The 21,254-nt window shown below is 42.0% G+C and overlaps 1 long non-coding RNA gene across 1 annotated transcript in view; it reads right to left on the minus strand.

Moving 5' to 3' along the window:
• The window catches only part of LOC123515573, a 424,563-nt gene extending 406,869 nt beyond the window's left edge, over window positions 1–17,694 (minus strand). Inside the window, exon 1 of the long non-coding RNA XR_006677906.1 lies at window positions 17,432–17,694. This is a non-coding gene — a long non-coding RNA (uncharacterized LOC123515573). The remainder of the gene's footprint in view (window positions 1–17,431) is intronic.
• Window positions 17,695–21,254: the final 3,560 nt, after the last annotated feature.

Here is a 21,254-nt window from a genome sequence, read left to right on the forward strand (position 1 = left end):
GGTCTCTCTTATCACTAGCGTAGACCATGAATAAACTCATACGCAACACACAGAATAAAGAAAAAAAAACTATATAAAGATACACATCAAACCCATCTAAATAGCACGTACTGTGTGTGTGTGTGTGTGTGTGTGTGTGTGTGTGTGTGTGTGTGTGTGTGTGTGTGTGTGTGTGTACCATTCCCTCACTCCCTTATCAGCAGTGCAGACCATGAATACACACATACACCTAGACAAACAACCCTTCTTTCTTTGGCGTAATATACAATTCCGCGCCTCTGCTGCTGCCTCATCAGGACAATCTCTCCCTCGTGCATACACATCGTGACCCGACACAGCCAAATCCCGGTTGTTAAACAGTCTAGTTTAATTAGCACACGGAAGTGAGGATGTGACCTGTCCGGAGTAATTAGATTAATTTGACATTCATTAGGAGAGATTATTTCCATACAACCCTGGGATACCTGAAGCGGTGGCAGCGGGTACATACGCGCCTCTACGTAGAACCAGAAGGGAGGACCAGCAGAGACAGAGAAAGAGGAGGAAGGAGGAGTCTGAGTACTAACACGGGAGGTCCTAGTTGTGGGTTCTGTGACCTTGAGGGACTGGGAATGAAGGAGTGTATGGGAGAGTTTTACATGTTGCAACTTATGGATTATGGGGTTAAGATGAGAACATGGAGGGATTCTGTGACCTTGAGGGACTGGGATTGAAACATTATATAGAACACTGTTAGACTTTGTGGTTTATGGATTCTGTGCACGTGAGAACACGAAGACTGCGGACTATGATTTAAAATTTGCAGGGATGTAAGAAAAACGTGAAAAACATTCCACGTCGTGGCTTAGATACTCCATAAATTCAAGAAGGAAGTGACGAATATTGCAAGTTGTGACTTACGAAATTACAAGAGCATTGACTATTAAAGCTTAAGAATTCCATGGAAAAGAGGAAATCATGAAGAATATTGACTTACAGCTAAAGAAAATCCAGGAAAGGAGGCGGAAAGATTACAACTGGCTTAAAGATACGTAAAGAAAAAGAATATTGCAAGTGACTTCAAAACTCCAGAGACACGATGAGAAAAGAACATTGGCAAGAGCTTAAGGGAGCGGAAAAAGACGATTGCGAGTGGGTGACGCATTCTAGCAGTGTGAGTGAGGTCGAGGAAATATATATAAACCTATTTGTCGGTCTGGATCAGGGGAAAGCGTCTGGTGTGCTCCAACGAAGATAACGCGAGACCACAGCTAAAACTTTCCGACGGGCACTCCAGGACGCCATGACTGATGCTTAACCTTTCCTAGCGAGACTCAAATTGAAATATAAAGCAACGTTTTTCAGCCCTATTTTCTTTTTCTCCCTCTCCCTCACGCTCCCCCTTTCTTGTCACACATCTTGGCGATCTTGGGAGAAAATAATGAAGCGAGAAATAAAAGAGTGAATCCCCCAAAGCAAGCTGTTGGACGAGGAAAAAGTTGAAGGCTAAACAAATAGAGGAGAATAGGATTTAGAGACTCTCCTCCCCACCAACCCAACCCATCCCAACCAACCTTCCCACTCAGGCGATATTGTGCACCGCAGGAAGCAGACTTGACCAATAACCTCGAGTCTCGTTCATCTTCAGTGCGGCCAATAACGAAGGGAGGAGGAGGAGGAGGAGGAGGAGGAGGAGAAGGAGGAGGAGTCTATACCAGGCCTCTGTTTTTAATTATCATGATGAATCTCTATCTGGAGAAAAAATGTGGTATGACTTTAATATAGACAATATACACATTATTCTATTAGGGAAGCAGTAATTCTGTACAAATGTTCCGTTTTTACTCATAATGAATCTATTTGGAGGAAGAGTATTGTATATTCGTAACTTTCATATAGAGGACACATCATGTTCATTATCTTAGAAGGGGAGGAGGAACAATGATTCTATACAAGGGTAATTGTTTTACTTATGATGAATCTCTGCTTCTAAAAAATGCAGTACAATGGCAATATGCTGGACACATCATGCACATTATCTCAGCGGGGTGGGGGAGAAACGACAATAATTCCACACACTGGTTTTACTTATTACAATCTCTGGAAAAAAAAAAGTAATATTATGAAGGATCTTAATTTTCACTTTAGCTTCACTGTACAGGAAGTTTTTTGAGACAATTATCCATTTGATTTTAGATTTTGACCTTTAAGTTGTCTCTTCTAGGGTGTGGCATCTCCAGTGGACATATTTTTACTAGTTCTTCCATCGCTCTTTGCCAGAAACTTTCATATATAGAAGATATATAAATTAATAAATAAATAAAGGCTAATGACAAGAGTAAAGGGATGAAGAATTCGTGTCTTTCATAATCAGACACCTATTTACTTGTTGTGTTAAATGTCTAAAAGGTACAAATGACATGTAACTTTGCTAAGCACTGTGCATTATCTTCAGTGTGGCTCACAACAACAAGGAGTGATAGGAGAGATGGCGTCTATATCTTGATGTTTTATTTTCCCTTATTCAATTATGATGCATTTGTACAGGTGAAAAATGTGATGTATCTTAATAATGAAGATTGCATTATCTTCAGCATAACTAATAATAGGAGAGAGAGAGAGAGAGAGAGAGAGAGAGAGAGAGAGAGAGAGAGAGAGAGAGAGAGAGAGAGAGAGAGAGAGAGAGAGAGAGAGAGAGAGAGAGAGAATCAGATGAACGATTCTATTTCATGTCATTTTGCTTTTTCTTAATTAATTATGATGCATCTCTACATCGGAGGAGAAAAGACTATACTGAAACTCTTTAATGAAGAACACTATATTGCATTAATGCAGCTAATAACAACAGAGAACGAATAACTCTTTATTCTGACACTCCTATCTTACTTGTGCAAGCATGACGCATCTCTATATAAAGACAAAAAATGTTCTATAACTTTATCATGAAAGACAAATTATCTTCAGCGCTCATTGTATGTATTTAATCATTTTGCTTTTGTATATTAACTCTTCCACTCTTACTCGACACATGGTTTCTTAATCACAAAGCACTCTGGAGCACACCTTTTAGTTCCCTAGACATCTCTAAATATGACACTAGATATGCAATGGAAAATACTCTTTTAATCTCTTTCTCTTTCTTCTGAGAGTTGTGAAAGCATCTCTACAGTGCCTTAAGTGTTGTACAGTTTTGCACTCAAAAGGCTAAATGATGAATCTCTACACTGGGGCAAAAATTATTAATACAACTGTATTATGGGGACATTATGCTGATGTGCTGCGGGCTGTGATTTGAGGGTGTGTGAGAGGAAACAACTGCGGTGTACCTCCACGGCCGCACATCACAGGTCAGCCCGCTATGGAGGAAAATTTCATCAAAGCAATACAGAGATTTCCCGCGGGTCAAAAGGGCACAGGACCATTAAATATCAGTCACATTCCAAATGCTGGCCGGATCACACGACTCGGCAGAGCGTTGTAAATATCAAGAAGGCCATTCCGGCGTCTAATCATCTCGTGGTGGAACCTAAACACGCCCCCAACGACACACACCGACAATATGCTCTATGAATTACGTCATAAAGGAGGCAAAAATTTCCCGAAAAATGGGAACATCACGGCAGCCACAGACATAAATTTCTCTAATGAAAAACATAAATTTGATGCAACTGGAGCTGTGCAGTGCGGCCACCTACTATCTGCACGCAGTTTATGTTTTATAGACGTCACCGGCTGGGAAGAGAACTCGAGGCTGTCAAAAAGAACGAAAAAAACAATAACTGCAGGTCTTATTTTCGTATCAAACGCTGTGTTAAAAACTCAAACATAAGGTAAAAATTATTTCTAAATTCTTACTGTGCTCTCAGTAAGAGAAATAAAAAAAAATACATGTCTTGTTTCCGTATCAGGATGAGATAAAGAATACTCGAACACTCTTAACTTACTGCCACTGAAAGAAAGAAAGAAAACTACAACTCATCACTTATATTCCACACTGAAAAGATCAAACATAATATAAAAAAGATTCTAACACTCTTACTATGCAAAAAGAGTGAAGGAAAAAGAAGAGAAAAACTACAACAAACTCCAATTTTCATATCACTTAAACTTCACAAAGCAAAAGCCAAAATGTAAGATAAACTAAAGAATACTCTGACACTCTTACTACGCTGCCATCAAGAGAGAGAGAGAGAGAGAGAGAGAGAGAGAGAGAGAGAGAGAGAGAGAGAGAGAGAGAGAGAGAGAGAGAGAGAGAGAGAGAGAACGAAAAAACAAAATACAAACTCTGATTTTCTCATCACTTTAAAACACTAAGAAATAAGCAGACTAGTAAAAAGAACATTCCAACACTATTAGAGAAGAGAAAGAAAAACTAGCATCACTAATTTTCCCATCACTTAAAAACACAGCAAAGAAATAAACAAAGTATTAAAAAAAAAAAAAGAACGTTCCGACACTATTACTTGAGTTGGTAGATAAAATAGTGTGGGTGTGAATTATGAGTGGACCGTTCGTAATGGTATCAGCCGGTGGTGACGCCTGGAACGGCTATTAATGCGAGCGTCGGGACAACACTTGCATATACCATCCCCCGCCTCAGCCGAACATTAATACATTACCTGGCTTATTGCGATCCTCGGCACAATAGTGGTAATGCGTCTGAACTATTCTATCAATCACATCAGGAGTCACTATCGTATTCTCATAGTATACAGAACATGTGTGTGTGTGTGTGTGTGTGTGTGTGTGTGTGTGTGTGTGTGTGTGTGTGTGTGTGTGTGTGTGTGTGTGTGTGTGTGTGTGTGTGTGTGTGTGTGTGTGTGTGTGTGTGAGTGTGCGCGCGTGCAGCAGCAAGGCATAGCTCTGATATTCCCACGACGGATAAGTCAGACTGGCACCTCGAGAATGTTGTAGAGGGGTAGGGCGAGAGGGAGAGAGGCAGGGAGGGTCAGGGTGAGGGAGGGAAGAGCAGGGAGGGGCCAGCCCATCACTCATCACGCATCATCTCCCTCCCCCCATCCCCTACCAATACACCCTCAGGCCCCCGCCACCCGAGCCCTCCCTGCATCCCAAACCGGTACCTATGCTGTATTTCAGGTTTATTTTAACTGTTCTCTAAGACTCCCTGGTGATTGAAATATTTAGAAAAACACCTTTAATCCTGTTAAGATTCTTGTACTTTTCCTTTTTTTTTCGGTAGTCACGAGACGAAGCAATAGAAAGCAATGGACAATTAAATCATACATCGCCGCGGTCGTCCCCCTCGGTTATGTGCAACTCAGATAAGCAGCAATTCAATTTCCCTTTTCTCTCTCTCTCCCTTCTACGGAAAAGGAGGAGGGCGTACCTGTGTCAGCGAGGAAAAGGATGGTGGTGTCTAGAATGATTACACGAGGCAATGATCTCTTACTTCAATATCAACGTGGACTTTCTGTTCTGAGTGCAACGCGGTGTTGTTATAAAGAAAGTCATGCAGTGTTCTCTTCTTCAACAACACTTTCAGAAAATGCTGAAAAAACAATAAATGAATATTCCACGGATCATGTTAAAAAAAATACTGATTTTTAAATGAACTATGCAAATGTTTCATGAATCGAGAAAACTATACATCAATTTCTTCCCTAAAAAAAAAAGACTAAAAAAATGCAGAAACAACATGAGAACACTACAAGTCTTCTGTACAAACGTTCAAAATATATTAGAAACGACACCAGATCCTCTTCCTTGACAAAGCTTTCACAAAAAGAAGGCAATACAATATAAGAAGACTTGAATGTCTCCGTACAAATGTGAACTGCATTTCAATCATCACCTCTTCAAAGCTTTACTAGACTTCCAGAAACAAAAATAAAAAGTACAAGAAGACTTTAACACCTCTAAACAAACGTGAGCTCCAATCAATCTATAAAAAAATAGTAATAATTAATACGCTTTGGGACTAGAACAAATTAAACCCAACCTTTTAACTCACTAGACAACACTGTTAAGAAAACTCCCAAGTTTTCATGTCTCATTAGAGTGCGGTAAGGTTCTTTGCGTATGCGAAGCAATCATGAAGTGCTGCCCGGGGACAAGATAAACAGCAGCACCAGCAGCGAGTGGCAAAGCTTCTTTCTGAGCCTCAAGCTGCAAGCTTCCACACTCCTATTGCATATCTTGTTTGATTGACTGCAGTTCTGTGTGTGTGTGTGTGTGTGTGTGTGTGTGTGTGTGTGTGTGTGTGTGTGTGTGTGTGTGTGTGTGTGTGTGTGTGTGTGTGTGTGTGAGCGTGCCTGTCATTACCGTGAGCGTGTGACTAATGAGTAATTCCCGGGGAGAGTCAAGCACCGAAATCTGGGGTTAGGTTAGCGTCCCTCATTTCAACTTTACTCACTGCATTATTAGGCGAGGCTCTCAGGGACTAAATATTAAATTAAACTTAATATACGACTGAATGCAGAAAAAATACGCACATAAAATCTAAACTAAAATCAATTGTATCTAAGAGAAGAACACGGATATCTTATATAAAGTTTTGAAATTACTGTACATCATGAAGCAAATAGTTATCTATCTATTTATCTCTCTATCTGTACCGAAAAGCTGTCGTATTTTAATATATCAATGATCTTGTTATATATTATACCATTTTGCAATTAGACAAGACATAAATGTTCAAAAGTGTAAATGTATCTACAATATCTAACTATGTACCTATCTATTTGTCTGTCTGTCTGTCTACCTGCCTATCTACCTCTCTATACATCACATTGTTTGAGAAGGGCGTGGCGTGGATCACAACCCCAGCAAGCTCCCTGATACAAGCGTAAGCAGAAGCCAGCCTCTGTATGCACGGCCACCGCACCGCCAACTCGCCGCACCCTGCTGCTTGCTGCCGGAGACAACGCTCCTCGGCGGCCAGTCTCGGCGGGGGGTGAGAAGCGCCGGCGACCGGGCGCCACGCACCCTCCCTGACAGCTTAGTGCTGACTGTAAAACTGTAATCAACTTGTAGCCTCAACTTGCCACGGAAAGGCTTCTGCTAACTCTGAGGGACTGGCTCTTAAATGACGTAATGCTAGTAATAATGATGATAATACTGGTAATAATAAAATAATAATAATAATAATAATAATAATAATAATAATAACAACAACCACAATAATAATAATATTAATAATAATAATAATAATAATAATAATAATAATAATAATAATAATAATAATAATAATAATAATAATATCAAAATCAGTAGCACCAGCAGCACAAGCAGCACCAGCAACAACAACAACGACAACAACAAAAATAAAAACAATGTACCAATTCGTGCAATCGTTTCTTCAATACATACACCTCCAAAATAATACAGCTAAGGAGATAACCCGAGCAAATAGCATATTTTTTTTTCTAGAAAGCAAAATAATAATAATGCGCAAGTGTTGCAACCTTACTTTAATATACTAATTAATCATTACGTACATAGTGTGTGTGTGTGTGTGTGTGTGTGTGTGTGTGTGTGTGTGTGTGTGTGTGTGTGTGTGTGTGTGTGTGTGTGTGTGTGTGTGTAAGAGACTGCTAATGCACACACTCACTAAGCACAACGAGGAAAACTCACAAGGTATCACAATCATAAATTTAATCGACCTCTTAGCAAAAAAAAAAAAAAAAAAAGGAAAAAAGAAAAAAAGGAACAAGAAAAAATCAAACAGCATAAATTTCCATTACTAAAGAGGCAAACAATGATCAAACACACCACACACCAAAAAAACACACACGCCTCTCTATTTATCTCATCCCAGACCCAAACAACCTCCACGTGGACGGGAAGAAAAAATAAGCGCAAAAAAAAAAAGATCCACCCCAAGACGACCTTTATTCAAGCGGCTGAATGGAATGGCCGGGAGTGTGGCGGGAAAAAAAGTGACGTGTGTGTGTGTGTGTGTGTGTGTGTGTGTGTGTGTGTGTGTGTGTGTGTGTGTGTGTGTGTGTGTGTGTGTGTGTGTGTGTGTGTGTGTGTGTGTGTGTGTGTGTGTGTGTGTGTGTGAGTGCAGCACATTACCACTGATTATGACGCGGCGTAATCAATAGGGAAGCATATGAGTGTACCATTCACATCAGCGAGGAAAACCATCAATGACTCAGTAATTATATAAAAAAGAATAAAAAAAAAAACTTGCACGCGCGTGAGGTGATCGACCTTGTCCCAGTTGAGTGAGTGCTTTTGCGTTAATTACGTCCACAATTTCTTTTATTTATTTATTTTTTCATTCAATTTCCACATTTCTTGTTTTAATTTGCTTACTTTTCTTCCCTTGACCTTTCGCAGTCTGAAAATATTAGAAAAAACATACCCTAGTTTTTTTTTTACCTCATCGTGTCACTGGGTCAAACTTCCACGCACTTTTTACTATGCTACCATTAAGAAAATTCCCAATATAACCATTTTATTTTTCATTCTAGGTAGCCCAGAGGGAGACGGCGGTGTGAGGCCAGGGCGGTGATTTATACACGGAGCGGATGCCATTTTTACCCGCGTTGTTATTTTCAGCATAGTGATCAGCATACTCGAGTTGTGGGTGGCGGGGGTGAGTGGAGGCAGAGGTGGTGAGAGGGAGGCATGATAGAGTTACCGTGTTGGAGTAAAGAGTAAAGTCCGCGGGTTTTTTACGCCTTCTCCGGGTAGTTTTGTGTGTGTGTGTGTGTGTGTGTGTGTGTGTGTGTGTGTGTGTGTGTGTGTGTGTGTGTGTGTGTGTGTGTGTGTGTGTGTGTGTGTGTGTGTGTGTGTGTGTAGCGTAGTGTAGTGTATGATGAACACTCTAGGGAGGGGAATGCAGGTCTTTTTTTTTTCTTTTTTTTTTTTACGCTGGCAGTGCAGTGTGTGTGTGTGTGTGTGTGTGTGTGTGTGTGTGTGTGTGTGTGTGTGTGTGTGTGTGTGTGTGTGTGTGTGTGTGTGTGTGTGTGTGTGTGTGTGTGTGTGTGTAGTGGGAGGAAGGCAGGGAGGGAACTACAATCAAGCAGTCAGTGAGCCAGTCAGTCAGTCAGTCAGTCAGTCAGTCAGTCAGTCAGTCAGTCAGTCTCTCTCTCTCTCTCTCTCTCTCTCTCTCTCTCTCTCTCTCTCTCTCTCTCTCTCTCTCTCTCTCTCTACACACACAATTTTCGGTGGCATTATTTTTTTCTTTTCTCCTTCCCTTTACATACTACTACTACTACTATTACTACTACTACTACTACTACATTTATATATATATATATATATATATATATATATATATATATATATATATATATATATATATATATATATATATATAAATGTCTAGGAAGTTAGTGAAACAACTGTGCTGGTTCGACACAATCTTCCAAAGAATACAAGGCCGATTCAAGTTCACCAGGTAATTTAATATGATGCATTAATGGTTAATTTTATCCATTTTTTTTCCTATTTCCTTCCTGCATTTGTGATTATGAAGTAAATGAAATAATTGCTTTTGTATTAATGATCTCTGAGGATCAAGGTGAGTGAAGGTGTGCAATTATTTTGTGAGGTGATAGTGCCGAAGTGCCTTTATAGCTCTCAGTAAAAAGACTCACATAAACTGTATTAGGACGAAAATATAAAAGATTACAAATATTTCCCACACTTCTCTATTTAAGACCTGTGTATTTTCCCTCTTCTTTAAAGTACTATGAGGCGATACAAGGGAGAAAATAAACTAATCAATATTAATGAGTGAAAAATAACACGAAAAATTTATCTCCCACACTTTACTATTTAAAAGCTGTTCACATTATCTTTTTTTGTAGTGTGAGGTAATGTAAAAAAAAATGGCCTCTCTTCATAGCCTTCAGTGAAAAAGAAACACCAACATTAATAAGTGAAAGAATAATACTAAAATCAATCTCTCTCACTCTCCTATTCAAAGTAACAGAGGGACAGGAAGAGACGAGGGCGATGAGGGTAACGAAAGTATAAAACAAGAATAATAAATAGATAAATATTTACACATTTCCGTAAAATTATAATATATAGCAAAATTACAGAGATATAATTTCCACCTTAAAAGTTTTGTTTTCCTCTATCAATTGTGCCCGCCTGGGAAAACTGTCCACACTCGTAAAGTGCAAAGAAAATAAAACTCCTTAAAACATTAATTCCTAAAACTAAGAAAATAATTCGAATTTATGCACTGTGAAGTCTTAAATATCAGTGACAGACTTTTTGCCATGGATACATTTCAGTTTCTCCTTAAAAATTTGATATATATATTAAAGGCTACACTCCAAACTGTCTGCCTGTGAGGACACTGTGAGGACCCACTTATTACACCCCTTGGTTAGTGTGTGAGTGTTTCCGTGCTTCAGGCGACGTGAGAGAAACCAAGGACATGCACTCAATACATATTAGTTTCACTTTAATGACCCACACATAAAAGAAAATACATAACGAAAATAAGATAATGATGAAAGGAAGAAGAAGAAGAAGAAGAAAAAAAAGATGATGATGGTGATGATGAAGAAATATAATAAACAGACCTATAAACAAATACAATAAAATAACTAAATACGTTGTTCATCTATCTATGGGATAAAATTAATGTATGTTCACTATTCTACTTATAGATTGTAGAAATAAATCGAAGCATATATAGGAAAAAATTCAAACTATGTTCCTCAATACTTATGAGGGAAAAAGTCAAGCAGGCCAAAAACAAAGTGGTAAATTGTCACTCCTATATCACTGAGGCAAAGTCATACATATTTTAAAACTATTGCAAGTGGATGATTGAAAACACACTGAATTTAGAAAACAATAAAACAATAAAAAGTCTTATCACCAAAAAAATACCCAAACGTATTACTTAACCTGCACCTTACCTAACCTAACCTAACTAACACCTTACCTAACATGATCTAACGAACCAAGAATCATGAAAACTGTTTCACGCAAGACTAACAAAATAAAACAAATGCCTGTATTCTGAAACGCTTTGCTCTCACTATCACTGCTTTCTAAATGCTCTGGTTGAAGATACTCTCGTTTTTAGGAGTATTCTTATAGTTCTGGTGATGGATTGGCAAGATTTCTAATTTACTAAAAGGAGAAACTGTCTTGAAAACTTGATTAGTTGTCTCTGTGGCCTTGTAAAATTGTCGTTGTGAGAGGGGAAGTCGTTTCTGAACACGGGAGTAAGATGCCTAAATCCCCTCACCACAAACCAAAGCTAACCTAATCTAAACAAACAAAAATAATCACAAAAAACAAACCATCACATACTAAACAGAACACTAAAGGCAGCCGTCAGCAAAATAAGAAAAAAATTCAACAAATTTAACCTAACCCAACCTAACCAAACCAAAAAATCGACAGAAAACAATGATAATCAACCTTCTCTTGTATCCTTCCCTCACATCCTGTCACCATGGGCTTTGAACACCACGAGAGAGAGAAAAGAAAAGCACTAGACAGACACCTAAAAATAATAAAACAATTCCTCAGTCATTCAGGTTACAGGTTAAAGGTACACCGAAAAAAAAAACATAATTAGTGCACTTAAGGGCCTAATAGGGCGACGAGGGGAGGCTGTGAAGGCAAAACAGGAGGGAGGGAAGACAAAATGTAATTCCAGAGAGAGTTAGACAGTTGTGGCAAAGCAGCGGCGGGGAGGAGGAAGCTGTGTTCACGAGGGCACGGGAGGCTGGAAGGGGGCACGGAGGAGGGGATGGGGTCTGGGTGAAGGGGAGAGGAGAGGAGCCAGCTGCCACATGGCCACCAACAACTCGTACCACTGGCGGTTTAAAATATCGAGCGCCAGAAATTGTGCTTGTTTGTTGGACTGCCGACTTGGAAGGTGAGCGCCCCTTTAGGTTATTTTTCGCACACGTGAACCGACTATAATGAGGCCGGACGGGAGTGACCGCCTGCTCTGCCCCACACCCCACCCAGCCACCCAGCCACCCACAGCCTGCCTATCCTTCCTCCCGCCCTCCCTCACTCACTCACTCACTCACTCACTCATTCACTCACGATGCTTTCAAGGACACTTCGTCTAATTTTTCCCAGTTTTCATCCCTCGTCCACACCAGCACGCACACACACACACACACACACACACACACACACACACACACACACAGACACCTGCTTGACACACATCTTTGGAAGAGGCGAAGGTGAAGGTGGTGTGTGTGTGTGTGTGTGTGTGTGTGTGTGTGTGTGTGTGTGTGTGTGTGTGTGTGTGTGTGTGTGTGTGTGTGTGTGTGTGTGTTATTTTCATTTTACTTTATTTATTCAATTTTTCATTTACCTATTTTTGGAGTGTGCATAACTGTGGCGCTGGTGATGAAGTGGTGGGGGAGCGGGGGTGATGGAAGCTTGAGTAATGGAAGGAAGAAGAGCCGGAAAAAAAAAAGGTTTAGTAAAATGAATATATTATAAAAAAAAATTGCAAGGATGATGACAATAGTAATAGTAAAATAATAATAATAATAATAATAATAATAATAATAATAATAATAATAATAATAATAATAATAATAACAACAACAACAACAACAACAACAAGAGCAAAAAACAATGACAATAATGATAGTATAAATAATAACAATAATAACAACAATAATAATAATAATAATAATAATAATAATAATAATAATAATAATACAAAAAGAATAAACAGTAGGAGCAGTAGTCTAGTAGTAGCAGTAGTAGGAGCAGTAGCAGTAGTAGTAGTAGCAGCAGCAGCAGTACTAAAAAGTCAATATCACCTAAAAAACAAAAACACCCATAAAAAATACAACAACAACAACAACAACAACTAACACTTATAACCCTGCAGCTACTCCTACTGATCCTTGCCACTACTAATGTTATTATTCTTACTGGTATTACTGCTGTTGTTGTTTTCCTGTTAATTCTACTTTTACCACTTCTCACCCTTTGCTACTTGTTATTCCTACTGTTTTCTAGACATTAGCGGTGAGACACGTCCAGACCACAGCTTCCCAATATGTCTCTGAAGAAATAACATCATTGGGAAGCAGAGAGAATAAAACAAGACTAAAGGATTGAACGCGACATTAAAAATAACGAGCTTGGAAATAAAAAAAAAAACTATATTGATAAACTTCCTACGTGTAGTGTGTGTGTGTGTGTGTGTGTGTGTGTGTGTGTGTGTGTGTGTGTGTGTGTGTGTGTGTGTGTGTGTGTGTGTGTGTGTGTGTCCGCGCAAGTCTCATTAGTAGTGATTTGGTGTGATCTGTTCTGAAATCAATATTAATTTCACGTTGTCTGACTAATCTGTTCTCCATGCAGTGATTGCTACTTCATACTGATAACTGCATTACTATTATTATTATCATTATCATCACTATTATTATCATTATTATCATTACTATTATTATTGTTACTATAATTATTTTTACATTATCATTATTATCGTTATTATTATTATCATTATCATTGTTGTTATCAAAATTATAACTTTTTTTTTATTCTTATGGTTTTTGTTATTTTATCATTACAATATTCTCGCATTTATTTTATATCAGGATAAAAGTTCCTTCCTTTCAACTTTAAACGTTAATTTATTTAGTATATTGCCTTCTCTCATTGAAAAAAATACTTCTTCAAATGGCAAAGTGTCAGAAATGTTGTGATTTTTTACTAGTAGTAGTAGTAGTAGTAGTAGTAGTAGTAGTAGTAGTAGTAGTAGTAGTAGTAGTAGTAGTAGTAGTAGTAGTTGTTGTTGTTGTTGTTGTTGTTGTTGTTGTTGTTGTTGTTGTTGTTGTTGTTGTTAGTAGTAGTAGTAGTAGTAGTAGTAGTAGTAGTAGTAGTAGTAGTAGTAGTAGTAGCAGCAGCAGCAGCAGCAGCAGCAGCAGCAGCAGCAGTAGCAGTAACAGTAACAGTAGCAGTAGTAGCAGCAGCAGCAGCAGCAGCAGCAGCAGCAGCAGCAGCAGCAGCAGCAGCAGCAGCAGCAGTAACAGCAGCAACAGCACCAGAAGCAGCTACAGCAATAACAATAAAAACAACAATGACAACAACAATAATAACAGTAGCATCAGCACCAGGAGGAGTAGTAGTATTAGTAGAATATATTATTATCATTTACATGACATTATCTACATATCTATATTATTATTGATATTGCTTTTGTTGTTATCATCATTATTATTGTTATAATCATTATTATTATTATTATTATTATTATTATTATTATTATTATTATTATTATTATTATTATGAACAATATCATTAATACCACATGTATAGAAAAAGCACTCTTACATTCTACATACACACACACACACACACACACACACACACACACACACACACACACACACACACACACACACACACACACACACACACACACACACACACACACATACACACACATGTAGGGAGTGATTGAGTGTTCTTGCAAACCTCCTATGTGGACTACTGTTCTCTACATTGGAAAGCTGCCTCGAGGACAGCGGACTCCTGTAGGTGTAGGCAGAGTTTAATTGCACAAGTGGAATACGTACTACCTACATGCTGTGCAACCATAGATCACTCGACAAAATGTAATCTTATATACTATAATATATCTTTGCACAGACGGAACAGATAGAACAACAAACACAGACGGAACACAGACGGATGAGAACACGAGAGATGCACTCACTCCCTCACCACGGCCCGGTAACACAACGGACACCACGGACAGCCGGGGAAAGCAACTCTCATTCAGTTGTAAACATTCTTTGCACCCCCCTTCAACCTCCCCCTCTCACCCATCTATCCATCCTGCTTTCTTCTTTACCCTTCAGGCCCCCAAACCCTCCCTGCCTTCTTCCCTCCCTCGCTGTAAGCACTAACATGCCCATAGCCACCCCAGGTAGTTTCTCTTCCTCCCTCCCTACATCCCTCCCTTCCTATGAGAAACACCCATACCCAGGCAGACCCTCCTTGCCTCCATCCTTTCCTCCCTCCCTTCCTCCCTTCCTCCGTCGTTGCCTGCCTGCTCTCTCTCTCTCTCTCTCTCTCTCTCTCTCTCTCTCTCTCTCTCTCTCCCTGGTTTTCCTGATCCCGAAAACAGTCGCCTCTTAACGCAGTCGTTGTGACCACTGGCTTATTTCCCTGCGCTGCTCCTCCGCCTCAACAAGTTTTAAGTTATTGAGTCCGGTCTTGCTTTTTTTTCTTCTTTTTTTCTTCGCACCTACTTCACGGTCGTCGTTCTGCTAATGTACGGTGGTGGCCAATGGCTGTGTTATATCTGTGTACGTGTCTGCAGCAGTGACGTGACCTTCATTCCACATCATTAGGTATGTTAGTATGTGTGTGTGTGTGTGTGTGTGTGTGTGTGTGTGTGTGTGTGTGTGTGTGTGTGTGTGTGTGTGTGTGTGTGTGTGTTTTGCCACCTTTGCATGTTACATAAATCATTAAGTCAAAGTGCATAAGTGCATTCAGTAGTTTTCATTTCCCGACAGGAACATTTTTCCCGATATAAGACGAGCCTGTTCCATTAAATACAAGCAGATGTGTGGCCAACAGGTACCGCACTTAGCACTTCCTCGCTACAGGTGCTTGGCTTACTTGTATTCCATTACACGGAAAAAAACATACATTTTCTAAAGTTCATTCCTTCCATCCCGTGATATAATTTCCATGTTAATAAAACATCTGTGGAACAAACAAACCAGGCAGGCTGGGTCCTTCCTGCATAACTTCTGAATCAAAAGGACTTGAACAATAAAGTTTTGTTTGTGTGAGTTTTTCCTTGCAGTTGATCACGACGGATGCGAAAAGTTGAGCTCCTGAGCCTTTTACGGCAGCCTCTTGTCAGGCCTGGCGACCGGAGAGCCAACTTAAAGCTCCGGGTAATTGCAAAGTGGGCCGATTGAGAGGTCTTTATGCTGCCCTCCGCGGTGTTTCATCTCGTTGTTATTCATAGCTTTTTCGCGGACGCTGCTTCCCGCCCAAAAGAAAAAAATACTCATACGCGGAATTCACCTCAGGAATAGTGTAAGTGGGCAGTTTGCATTACTCTTCCAGATTCACACAGTTTCGTCATTCACCTTCACGCGGGGGAGGAGAACGCCGGGAGTTTTTTTGGGGGTCTGGCCGGGGATGTTACACGCGCCGAAGTTTGTAATGGCCAGCAATTATTTTCTTTTGGCTCCTCGTAAATTACCGAGCGGCGGAAGGTGGCGATAAATGATGCCATAAATATTTAACACATGTACTGGATAACTTGATAGAGAAAGGCTTAACATGACAAACAGTATTACAACGGCGGCGAGACTAATAGTACGTGCGTTGCTTTTTCTCCGCTCCTCTGTGTGTGTCACCAACCTAGCGGTGCTTCTCTACATATACGCTCGACACTACATAATTCCCTGCAGTGACACCTTCAACAGCGATAAATAATACAGGAATTACATCTAAAAACTAACATATGAAGAGCAAAGCGTCTGTAAGATCAAGCGCCAAGTAAATGCTCTATCCAATTACGATGGGGAAAAAAAATTATGCAACTATGATAATCTTATTTCAATCCTGCCTCCTGCTCCTCCTCCGCCTCCCAGCCCAGCCGAGACCACGTGCTTCCTGTGCTTATCACTACTCAAAACTATCTCGGGAAAAGTACCCTGCGTCGCTGCCCGGGATGAGGAGTTTTGTGCAATATCCAAGCGAGACTAGCGAGAGTCGGAGATCGCGGAAGCGGAGGTGGTGGTGGCCGCTGCAGCTCCGACACCGCCCGCACCACGCCGACCGACACTCACCGACGCCGTTCACCGCTTCTCTCTCTCTCTCTCTCTCTCTCTCTCTCTCTCTCTCTCTCTCTCTCTCTCTCTCTCTCTCTCTCCTACCCCAACCCCCGACACACCTACCAGTACATCCACCCACCTTCCCACCTACCCACCCACACAAACACACACACACACACACACACACACACACACACACACACACACACACACACACACACACACACACTAAAAAGCACAGCCAATGCATGAGGTAAATAGGACGCAGGCTGATGCAATGACGTCACAGGTGTGCATGATATTTAAAGACGACCTGTCCATCCGAGACATAAGTAGCTCTAGTCAGTTCAGTGAGAAGGCTCTTTTACCTGACTACCATGTTTTTTTCCTCTTCCTCCTTACCTCTCTCTCTCTCTCTCTCTCTCTCTCTCTCTCTCTCTCTCTCTCTCTCTCTCTCTCTCTCTCTCTCTGGAACTTTGCCTGTCTATCATTGCGTACCTCTGTCTGTCTGTCTATCTGTCTGTCCCTGTCGGCTGCTGTCTGTCTGTCTATCACTGCCTATCTGTCACGGTTTGTCTATAACTTTGTATGTCTGCCTTGCTTGTTAACTCTCTCTCTCTCTCTCTCTCTCTCTCTCTCTCTCTCTCTCTCTCTGGCAATGAGGACACCAGGATCAAAGCACAAGGCGGTAATGCTGCTAACAGGCACACTGCACCAACCTCAGCAGGACGATCATCCGCGCACTGGCAGCCCTCCGCTCTGGAACCCTATAAACAAAGCACCACCGAAAAAAATAGCGGGAATGTCGTTCAACTTGCCGCTAAAATAATCCTCCGCCATTTGCACATCGTCAAGATCCAGCCGAAACGCCTCCGCCATTTCAGTGTCCTTCTTCAGGTGTGAATTTAGCGCGAATTCCTCCCAAAACGCTCGGTTAGGACCACAAGCACAACATGACTGCGTGTTAAAGGGCTGCCTGCCTTCATCATGCAAGCAGAAAGGGTTGAAGAGCGAGGGGGAGGGAGGGAGGTAGGGTAGAACAGGTTTTTATTGCCGGCGATCATTCAGTGAAGTGGGGACGGGGCGATGGGTGGTGGCCGCCCAGCTGCGTTTCACCCGCCTGCACGCTGCACGACGCGTCACCTCCTTCTTAACTCCTCTTCTACCTGTCCCTATCGCCTCTCACGCGTTGCAGCTTCGCCCCCACCACGTCTCAGGAGCCGAGAACAGACCCAAAAGAGGCGAGCGACTGACTGAGAGGGAAAGAAACACCATGAGGAGTGTAGGTCTGGCAGCAAGAGAGGGCCGGGAAAGACCCCAAACAGGAGGGGGCCGAGAGAGGGAGAGAGAGAGAGAGAGAGAGAGAGAGAGAGAGAGAGAGAGAGAGAGAGAGAGAGAGAGAGAGAGAGAGAGAGAGAGAGAGAGAGAAGAACGATTCCAGTTTTTAATCCCCAGTTTTATATTTTTCGCTTTAACCCAGTGTACTTCACGGCTGTAAGTTCACTTGCTGCGGATTGGCAGAGAGCAGCAGCATCTGTAGAGGTAATCTGTGCATGGATTGAGTGTTTGCGCATGTGGTAATTACGCGAACATTATTTACAAGTGATCATACAATAAAATGAGACTATCGATCGTATGCGTGAATGCAAGCGTGTGTGTGTGTGTGTGTGTGTGTGTGTGTGTGTGTGTGTGTGTGTGTGTGTGTGTGTGTGTGTGTGTGTGTGTGTGTGTGTGTGAGTGACGGCAGATGGGTGTTCCGCTTCCTCCTCCTCCGGTGTTGCATGATGAAAGCTTTATCAGTCCAGGTTTGGCCTTAATGTGCCTCCCGTATTGATCTCAGCCCGACCTCTCTGCCCTGCTCCCTTATTAAGCTGCCACGATGCTCGGGGACTCAAGGCGATCGGTTCTTTTACGAATACTTTCAACCACGCGAGGTAAAAAGTGCATAGTGGCCATGTGAACAAAAGAGGCGGTGGATCGCTCAAGTGGAGGGGGAGGGACCTCGCGCCGAAAGGGTGGATGGTTAGGGTGGAGAAGGCAAAAGGGGCGGAGAGAAGGGTGAGAGAGTCGAGAGAGAGAGAGAGAGAGAGAGAGAGAGAGAGAGAGAGAGAGAGAGAGAGAGAGAGAGAGAGAGAGAGAGAGAGGAGACACAGAGAGAAAGAGAGGGAGAGGAAAGGAGGGACGAGGGAAGGGACCAGCAGTGAGAGAGAAACAGGCCAGAGAGAGAGAGAGAGAGAGAGAGAGAGAGAGAGAGAGAGAGAGAGAGAGAGAGAGAGAGAGAGAGAGAGAGAGAGAGAGAGAGAGAGAGAGAGAGAGAGAGAGAGAGAGAGGGAAAGAGAGAGAGAGAGAGAGAGAGACTGAGAGTGAGAGTGAGAGCGAGAGGAAGGAAGAGAGGAAGCTGCTGCACATTCAGTAATAATCGATAATGTGGAAGAGGAGGAAATTTCAAGACATAACAGACAGACCAGGCGACGGCCTCCTCTGGTGTGTACACAGTTCACGGGGGAGACAAGCAGTGGAAAGTGTGCGACGATATTATTCCGGAAAGCGTCTCTTCTCCTCGAGTGTATATTGGCAGGCAAATGGGATTGGGTTGCGCCGGTGCTCTCTGCCGACAGCCTCCCTCCGAGCCTCACCTTACACAACGTTGCCGCCGCTCCACAGTGAAGACTTAGCGACACGTAAAAGGAAATATATAATACATACATACATATACATTTACGGTTGGAGGCGCACCTGCTGGCCTATAGCGGCTCAGGTAAAGGGTGATGCTAATGGTGAACAAGACTGACGGGATATACCGGGGAAGTGACGTGCTTTGGGAAGGAGGTGCTGGACGTGTGTGTGTGTGTGTGTGTGTGTGTGTGTGTGTGTGTGTGTGTGTGTGTGTGTGTGTGTGTGTGTGTGTGTGTGTGTGTGTGTGTGTGTGTGTGTGTGTGTGTGTGTGTGTGTGTGTGTGTGTGTGTGTGGATTATCTAAAAAAAAGTGCGTCTTAAGCGTAAAAAAAATCCATTGATGACGCTGAACAATTACATAATCTGTGCGGCGTCTTCCTCCGCCTATTCCTGCCTCACCTCCAGTCACCGCGCTGGCTGGCTGGCTGGCTGGCCGGCGAGACGAAGACGTAAGAAAAACACGGACGGCTGGCGCGGCACAGTGCGGGATGACCAGCGGCCGGCCGATGACGTCACCACTCAGCCAACCATTATCGATTTTAATGACGACCATTTTCAGCCGCAACTGACCGCACCTTAGCTAAGGGCCCCATTCACATTTCAGCCGCATTACATAACAACGTAATGTGCGCCATGCGCTGAACGCCTATGACTTCATATCGTATTTCAGAACCTTTTACATACTTGTTTCCCCGACGATGAGATTTTTTGTAGCGGCTTCACTCGCGCCTTTCACGAGATACGCGCTACTGCCGTTGCTGCTGCTGCTGCTGCTCTTGATGTTTCTCTGTATCCCTAGTGTGTGTGTGCCAGGCTGCATGTGAGCAAATATATAAGATAATTTTTTTTTTCTAAGCGCGAACCCTTATGGTAAAAGCAAACAAGGCCCACGTAATGAATGGAACTCTTCCCTTTAGGTATCAATAAATAAAAAATAAATTGATTCATAAGTACGTGAACGAGTATCACAGGTTTAATGTGTTTATGCATCAGATGGATATAAAAGACGGGGACATTTTTTTTTTTTTTCAGTGTCACGTGTAAAGGTAAATTGTGTTTCCCTACTAAGATGACAAGTGCACATACATAGGCAGTTTTAATTTTATTTACAAAGCAAGACACTGTAACAAACAAGAGAAATGTGGCCTATAGAATGAACAATTTTCTGTAAGAGCCACGAAAATAAAAAATAAATAAAGAGACAGTGGCCGCCCATTAAGAAGACGCGTGTATTTACGTAGGTAAAGTGTTAATTCCGAGTAACAAGCGGCAGCACTCTCGCCCCCACTGCCTCAGGATCCGCGGTGTTTTGCTTGCAGCTTAGTTAGTCTGTGTATATTTGTTTGATATAAACCCAAACGAAGCCACAACCTCCGGGGACTCAGCCTGTGCAGGGCGAGGACGAGGCGCTCACAAAGACGCTTACGAGACCACCACCACTACCACTACCAACAACACCACCACCACTAACGCAAACCAACACAACGCAAGTCCTTCGTTCATTCATATATTTTCAACTACCTCCCCGCAGCCCGCGCGCGTTAAAACTCAACCCGAACTAAAAAGAAAAAAAAAAAAAAGGACAAAAATAAAACGAGAAACGCGAAACCTCAAAAAAAAAAAAAAAACTCTTTCCGCAACAAAATTAATCCGAGTTTGAGAACAACACCTTAGTTACTTAAAAATTCATAACAGGTAACGCCTCGCACCTACATACACCCCGACGGCGCACTAACAACTCCGTGTGATGGGCGCCGCTGTCATGAGGAGTGAACGGGTCCCCGGCGCGTCCTTTGTCCGCTGGGCGCTCAGCTCTAACATTCATTACGGAAGCCCGACAGATGTTGCGTTCAGTCCGGTTCCAGTA

The sequence above is a fragment of the Portunus trituberculatus genome, chromosome 39 (genome assembly GCF_017591435.1).
Source record: "Portunus trituberculatus isolate SZX2019 chromosome 39, ASM1759143v1, whole genome shotgun sequence".
Taxonomy (NCBI): Eukaryota; Metazoa; Arthropoda; class Malacostraca; order Decapoda; family Portunidae; genus Portunus; species Portunus trituberculatus.